Raw genomic sequence first — 8,112 nt, 5'->3', positions numbered from 1 at the left:
TCGTTACGGGAGTGAAATTTCTTTTGCATGCGCTGCGCTATTCCGCGCGGAATCGCGTGCAAACGGTCGCGATGCGACCCGATAAATTCGCTTCGGACGACTCGCGCATGTGCGCCGCAACACCAGCGCACGCGAGTCTTTTGACCGGACGTAATTTCACGTTAGAACGTCTTCAATCTTTCCCTTCCTCCTCGTACGTTCTCCGCAAATAAATCCGATAAATCGAATCCCTTGTGTTGACCATGTTTGCCAAGCATTGACGACGTTTGAAAAATTGTGGCAATCGAAATTTTATATTTTGGGCAAGTTGGTTTTATACGATTTGCATTATAGAGTGTGCAAAGCATATGGATTCAGTCCAGAGAGTTAACTTTATGGTATCTTGAAGATAGGATGGTGTCATGAAGTAAGATTTAATGGTATAGTTCTCGAATGAGAAGCTTGATTCTTTCGACATGTTTGTAGACATTACGTTTAGGAAACTGTATTGCGACAAATGATGGAATATTCCAGTAGAAAAAAACGGATATGTTCAAGGCACGACATCTATCATATTTTCCTCGATGGTCTTCTATATAAATTAATTGATTCCTGGAATTATTAAGTTTGGGATTAGAAATGAAGAATCGATCAACGAAGTAGTTAAAATATTTTAGAATAGTTTAACATATTTATGACAGGCAAGATTTCTTTATTAATTCAAATAACTGAGGAAGTTACTTGGAACTGTCTTAAACATTATCCATTAAATTCAAACTGGAGGACGATTCGAAGAAGATGGAAGAAATTCCAAGTTGATGTCTGCTTATCATTAAATTTTGATATTAAGACTAAAAATCCCAGTACCTACAACGATCTGTATAACAACTAAGTTGTGCTCGATCAACCAGGTAATTAGATACTACGATTACTTTCGTATCAAAGAAACGCTTCTTCAAATCAATCTAAAAACTCACTAAACTCAACAACAAGGAGACCGAAGAACAAGCAACGTTCGAACCGAGGGGTCTGCCTGAAAGCCCCATTTGCTCCCACCTAAAAGACCGTTCAACCCAGTAAATGGCAAAGGATACGGTGCCGAACAGGTGCACGAAAGATCCGCCTAAAAAAACCCGTTCAAATCAGTCCGAACAGATTTCGAGTGGTCGCATCCTTTATCTCCTTAACCGCTCCCCTCGGCAACGTGTTCAAGCTCGAGGAGATTTATCCGAACTCCATCCCCGGATCTGCGTCGTTTCTGAAAGCGGAAGCGGCCATGGTGGCGGTGGTCAGGCCCGGTGACGAAAGGGAGCCAAGGTGAACGAAACGTAAAGAAAGCAGAATAAGCTGCGTCTCAGAGAAACAGAGAGAACGAAGATCGTCGCCGCCAGGCAACAAGGAGGACCAACTTACGAGGAAGGGTTCTCGGGGGCAGCGACTACGAGGACTACGAGGCAAAAAAAAAAAAAAAAAAGAAATGGGGGAACGCGATTCGAAAAAGCGAGACGGAGAATCGGGCCCCGGATGAGACGAAAGAGGAGAAGAAAAAGGGGGAAGGAGAGAAAGAGAGAGAGACGAGGAGAAGCCAGGTGTACGTTTCCTCGGCAGGGAGCCTGGCCAATCGGAGCACGGTGGGCGCCGCGGGTAGGAGGAGACAGTTCCGCGCCGACAGGCGACGTAATCACCCGCGGCCGTGTTCGCCGTTGCTCTCTGGCCCCTCCGGGCCCTCTTCCCTCTCCCTCCGCCCGTGGTTCGGGCCCCTTCAGCTCCCTCCACGAACACGACACGAGAGTGACCCCACCACGGACCCCGAGGAGCTTACGTAGCCACGACGGTCACCGACCAGGTCGCGAACTTTGATCGCGGCTTCTACTTTATCCTTCGATTAAAATGATGCTTCGGCAGGTTCTGATAATGGTTCCTTCATTTATGGTTGTGAGTGGGGTCGTAAAATGTTTATGGAACGTTTTCAATGGTTACATTGAGGATTTTCATAGGGTAGTTTTAGAGTTCGGCAGCTTCTGATAATGGGTCCTTCATTTATAGTTGTCAATGGGATCGTAGATTGTCCGTGGAACCTTTGCAATGATTATATCCGGGATTTGCATAGGGTTGTTTTAGAGTTCGGCAGCTTCTGATAATGGGTCCTTCATTTATGGTTGTAAACGGGGTCATGGAATGTCCATGGAACGTTTGCAACGATTATACTGGGATTTGCATAGGATTGTTTTAGAGTTGATTTATGAAACAAGTGGAATTGAAAGGATATTGGTTTAAAGTATTTAGCTAGTTGTTTGACGTGGTCTTTAGATGTATGCGCAGGATCATAGTATTTTGGCAGGTTACGTAGGTAGGATTGTTTTACAGTGGTATTGCGAGATTACAATTATTGGAATAACATTGGATATAAATTTGTAGCAGATATTTGAGAAAGCCCTTGGCCGATGGTTGTAGATTGGTGAATTGCTGAAGGTTGAGAATGATAGTAATTTTTAGATATTTGTACGATGCCGTAGTGATTATTTTGGAGAGTCGTATAAGACTGTTGCATAAGATTGTGTAAGATTGTTTTAAAGTTGTATTATGAGACAACAGGAATTGCGATGATATTGCTTAGAAGTTTGAAGTGGTTTTTAGATGATGATCGAGGGTTGGTGATTGGTGAAAACTAAGGGAACGTTTAATGATATAGTTATTGACAATAATTGAAGTAAATCGTAAATCTAGAGCTTAATGCGGTATCGTAAAGATTATAAAGAAGCGTAATAATATATATCAGGATGATATATTTAAAACGACTCTCGATAAAACCCTGTTAAATACTTATTCACTGTCGTTAGTCGCCGAGGATTTGATATATGCGTATCAAAAAACGATCACTGATATTACACATGAAGAGGCATACGCGTGCTCGTTTACGTCATGTCGTCTTGTGCAACACCTGAGATCAGTGTCCACTATAAATGTAGCCGCGAGCGAGAAACACTCAAGTGTTTGGTCGATTGATAGGAGAGACAGGTTGGTTAAGAGGTCGTTAGGAGACTAACAACGTCTTTACGTTTGACACTTTAACCAGAAGAAATGCACAAGCTGCTCGTTATTCAGGATTTATTCATTAGCGAAACGCTGTTCCTGTTCCTTCTTATTTACGACGGAGAAGAAATCCAGACGATTTATGAAACTCAATCTACGATTCGTAATGTAACTAGCTAAGCTAATTAATTCGTAATTTCATATTCACAATTTTCTTTTGTTTCGGTAACAATCAATTTTTATTGTAAAGTATCACGAAACTTCTTTAAATCTTGAAGCTTAATCACTTAAGAATCGAGATGATCTCGCGTGTACTGCATCATTCCACTTTATACATTCACGAGGCTGTCTCGTTTCTCAATTTCTTATCCGTTTGTTTATAAATATTTGAAATATTTGAAAAGAATCGAAGACTCATCTAAAGCTTAAATATTTTGTCTATTTAAATGATTTGCCTAGAATTATCTAACGAAAAGTTAACCAATTAGTATCCACAAGCATCTGGGCCATTTCTATTCAATTTCTACTTTTCCATCCTTGTAGACGTTCTTAATTTTCGCCTAACATATAATTATGAAATGCAATGGGCTCTTAAAAAGAATATTTCCTGAAAGTTGGGCAGCCCGTTTACCGGTCGATCAATTAAAAATTCTGGAATTTCGAATAAATTTCACGCAGCTGCCAACGAACGCCGAGACCTTCCTCAACTTCCTGTTCGCCGCGCCATGCCGCTTGAAAATCCGGGGACCGAACGTGGCGGACCGGTTAGTGCCACGCTCGATCGGGGTGTGTAATTTCGTGTTATTTTCTCATTACACTGAAGCAACGACGAACATGGGATGTTGCCAGCGGCTGCGTAATCCGGTGCCAAAAGATACCGATGAAGGCGTTGAAACGATAAGTAGCGTACCGTCGGACCAAAACGTGAAATGGGACCACCGTATTCACACTTTCATCACAACGTGAACTCGTCCTTAGTCGGTGCTTTATTATTTCAGGATAAAAATGATGGGATTGTTTTAACACATTCGAGACCGATGTATTTTTTTCAAAAATTTCTAAATTTCAAAAATAATTATGGAGTCACGATCTTCACACCTTCATCACCTGAATTCGTATTTAGTCGATTCTTTATCGCTTCGCGTTAGAAATTAGCAAATTGATGTAACACATTTGAGATCGATGTATTTTTATACGAATCTTTGTATCTTTTTATACAACTATGGAATTACGATTATTCACACTTTCATCGTCCAAGTTCGTTAGTAGATATTTTATTATTTTACGTTAAGAATTAAGAAATTGGTTTAATACATCGAAGATTAGCATATTTTTATAGAAAATTTTATATTTTTCTCTATAATTATTGGATCACAATATTCACACCCTCAAATCGTGCGAACTCACCGTCGCTCGATCTCCTTTCAGCTCACAGTAAAAATTAAGAAATCGTATTGATACACTGGAGACCGATACAAAATATTTTAACAAAAATCTTTCTACGTTTCTGAACAATTATGACTAATAATTACGTATAAATAGAAAAATTTATGGGGATTACAGAGACCAGTTGTTTCTGAAATCTCCAGCCGTTTAAAAGATCAATAATTAATCTTTATTATTCATATAACTCGGAGTATATGTATATATATATATATATATATATCTTGTAAATAAAGAATAATAATTGATAATGAAAGCAAAATTTTCAATGGGTCGTTCAGTTTATACTTAATTTTTGTAAAAGTTTTTCAAAAATAAGATCTCATGTTTTAGATCTGTAAAGGTGACTGTTCACAATGTTATCTATAACAGATTCTAGTTGTCTCAACGATGTGCTCGACAGTGACGACACGGTTTTTCTACTACTTTCTCGGTCGAACCAGGTAAGCCACAAAAAGGAGATAATGGAATCTAATCGATTCAATTCCCGTTCGTAGGAAATTGTTTTCTCGTTGTCCCGATCATACTGCATCGCGTGGCTCAGTGATTTCGTAGCGAAACTGTTATTCTACGCTCTGAATTCACCGATCTTCTCTCCGGTACTTTCTCATCGAACCAACTACTCATTACGCTTACCTATCGGTGAACAGATGAATCAATTTTGTCAATAGACTAGTTTCAAAAAGTATTAATATTTTATCCAAATATTCTCAATGGTATATACGTCTTTAATATCAATTAATTTCTTTGATGCTTTATAGATCTTGTTAAAGATAATTCCAACATTTCTCAAAATCAATTACTTCAACTTTCTGATTCCAAAACTGTCCAATTTTTGGATTCGAACATCGTGGGTTCAAAGCGTAATCATTAATTCGTTGCCTTTTTGCAATTCTTGCGTACAGTTTCCGTCAACTTTTATCGCACATCTTGACCTGTTATTTTGCTCGGATACTTTTCTTGATAATTTAGATCGATTCTTGCTACCCCATACGAAAGTAGCAGGTGCCCTAATACCTTTGAACGACGATGTATGTGTACACTGCACCTTTAATTGTAACAGCAACTATGTATAATAATCTTCGCTATTAAAATATAATGATAGCTTACGTTTCTCGATTTTATTAAAGCAAATAAATATTGCAGACTTTTCGAGGTCCTAATTCGATATCTGTAGTCTATATATAAACGGCCACTCAATTAAGCTCTGTCCCATGAATTTACATTCCCCTATCAGTCACCAATTATCGGTAGCTAACTACATTACGCCGTGGAACAAGTATAATTAATAAACCGGGCTCGCAGATCCGGGGATAAGAATTCTCGCGAGCTGCTAGACGATAATGAATTCACGTACGAGCTAAGAAGAGTAAAAAAAAAAAAGAAAAAATGGAGAAGGAGGAGGGAAGGGAGCGCGAAAGGAAGAAAGAACGAGTAAAAAAAGGGAACGTGGTTGGATACACGAGGCTGGCTTGAAAGACATTACCTACCCTACGTCCGGCAGGGCTGAAAGAAAGAAAGAGGGGAAAAAAACGAAAGAAAGAAAGAAAGAAAGGTGCACCTGCTGGCGGTGCTACATTTGCTGACCTACGATTACATCGACATTTGCTCCAGGAATCGTTTTCCCGGTCAGATATCGATCTAAGCGGTTCACTCTGGCTCGCGACGATCCATTTTCTGCTAATCTGCCATCGAGAGTTTTCACGTAATTCGACACCGTTTCGTGCTGTTCTATCGTCGTGAGCAACGCGAATATCAGACATCTTGATGCTGTTTAAGTTATGCCGAGCAGAATGGCGGCTCGCTCGCTAGAGATCCTTCTTCGAGGGATTGATTTGGCTGTGTTAGATAAGGTTATAATGGTTGGTGGAGCCTAGAGGAATTTTGAAATAAAAGTTCTGGTGTACTGATAAGCAACTGTAATCAACTGGAGTGAGAATGTTAGCTGGAATTGTCAGTATTCAGAGTTGTGTTTGAAAAAAAAAAAAACAATAATTTATATATCGGAAATTGATCACTGGTAAGAAGAGTGGTTGTAATTGGTGGTTTGCATTCGGAATTAGAGTTGAAGGTACGAAGAATGGACAAGGGTTTTTGAAAGGAAGGTTTAAAGAGGTCTGAAGTAACGTTGAAAATCGAATTTTCAAAGCTTAATTAACGTTTGAAATTTTGCGTCACAATCTATTAATTTTCACATTAATTTCTCGTTTATTTCAAACACCGTGGATTCTGTCCTTCCGACGATCCAACGATACACATCGACGCATCAAAACTTCCATTCCACCGCAAACGAAACGGCCTGCTTTCACTCCAACAGGTACTTCCAATTTCTATTTTCTACTCCTCACTGACCACTACCGCTACGAACATAATCGGCGTCCACAGGGCACATCGTCCACCGGTTCACGCCCCTTCACAAACCCAGAAAACGCTTCTCTTATCTCTACTGACACGCCAGCAATCAGAATTGATACTTGTAGTCAGGATTTTTCATTCTCTGTTTTGCTGACCACTTCATTTACACTATCAACAGGGCAATTGGCACGTTCAGGGGCGAAACAACACGTTGCACACCCCTGCGAGCGTCATTTTCCCCTGTCTCATCGAACGTGATGCGTTTATCTCGTCCAGTTGCAGGACCCCTCATCCTCTCAGGTGGCAATTCACGCGTTCACATCTCGCCTCGAGCGTCTATTTCGATCCTCAGCCTATAAACGATCTCTATCCTCCTGCTCGAGCCAACGGAATTATCTCCTCCCTGCGAATTATCCCCGTGTTCCGATGCTTAATAGCCGCGTCCAACTGCCTAATTTGCTAGACGGCGTGGATTCGATCCATTACGGCCGTTCGAGAAGATTTACGGGTTGTCTGAAATCGAACACGCTATGATTGGAAAGATATCGAGGTATATTCTTGTGTATTAATTAATCGCGATGACACACATATGGAATTCTTTTTCCATTAAGTATTTTTCATAAAGTAGTTACACTGCATTTTGGATTAACAAAGCAAACTCGACGACAAGGTGTTCAAATTCATGATTTCTATTCTAATTGGATAAAAAGAACATAAACATAATATCGTTGATCTTGAACTTCGGCTGACGATCTTTCCAAATCAAATAAAAAATTCACATATTTGATGAAACATTTTCCAAGAGCATTCAAACATATTACAGGCACCTAAAAAGTGCAATTTCTATCGAATTCCAAAGAACTCGTTACCAGACTGCGGGTATCTATGCAATTTCATAATTTTATCAACATAACTAGAGAGGTACTTAAATAAAAATTGGTTCCACTCTTCAAGTAATAACTAATTACTCACATTTTATATACTTTCACATATCATTAGTATTCTTACACATCTTTGGATCAAACTTTGCCCCAACTATTCGCAGTCTATTCAAATATCCCCTCGCTATTTACTTATCTAAAACCATCGATCCATTTCCTATTAGATTGTTCCTTCTTAGATCTTAGATACACTTATACAGAAATATTTATTAGATCTAGATAAATTTATTCCTAAAGACCTACTTAAACGCGTCCTTTCGCTCGCGAACGGTCGTTGTCCCTTTATCTTCTCCATATCTGGCTCAAGAAACAGAAAGAACCATCCGATGAGAAAGAGAAAGAACCATCGGACAAGAAAAGG

This window comes from Bombus affinis, chromosome 3 (genome assembly GCF_024516045.1).
Source record: "Bombus affinis isolate iyBomAffi1 chromosome 3, iyBomAffi1.2, whole genome shotgun sequence".
Lineage (NCBI taxonomy): Eukaryota > Metazoa > Arthropoda > Insecta > Hymenoptera > Apidae > Bombus > Bombus affinis.
Note: the sequence above shows the minus strand (reverse complement) of the source record.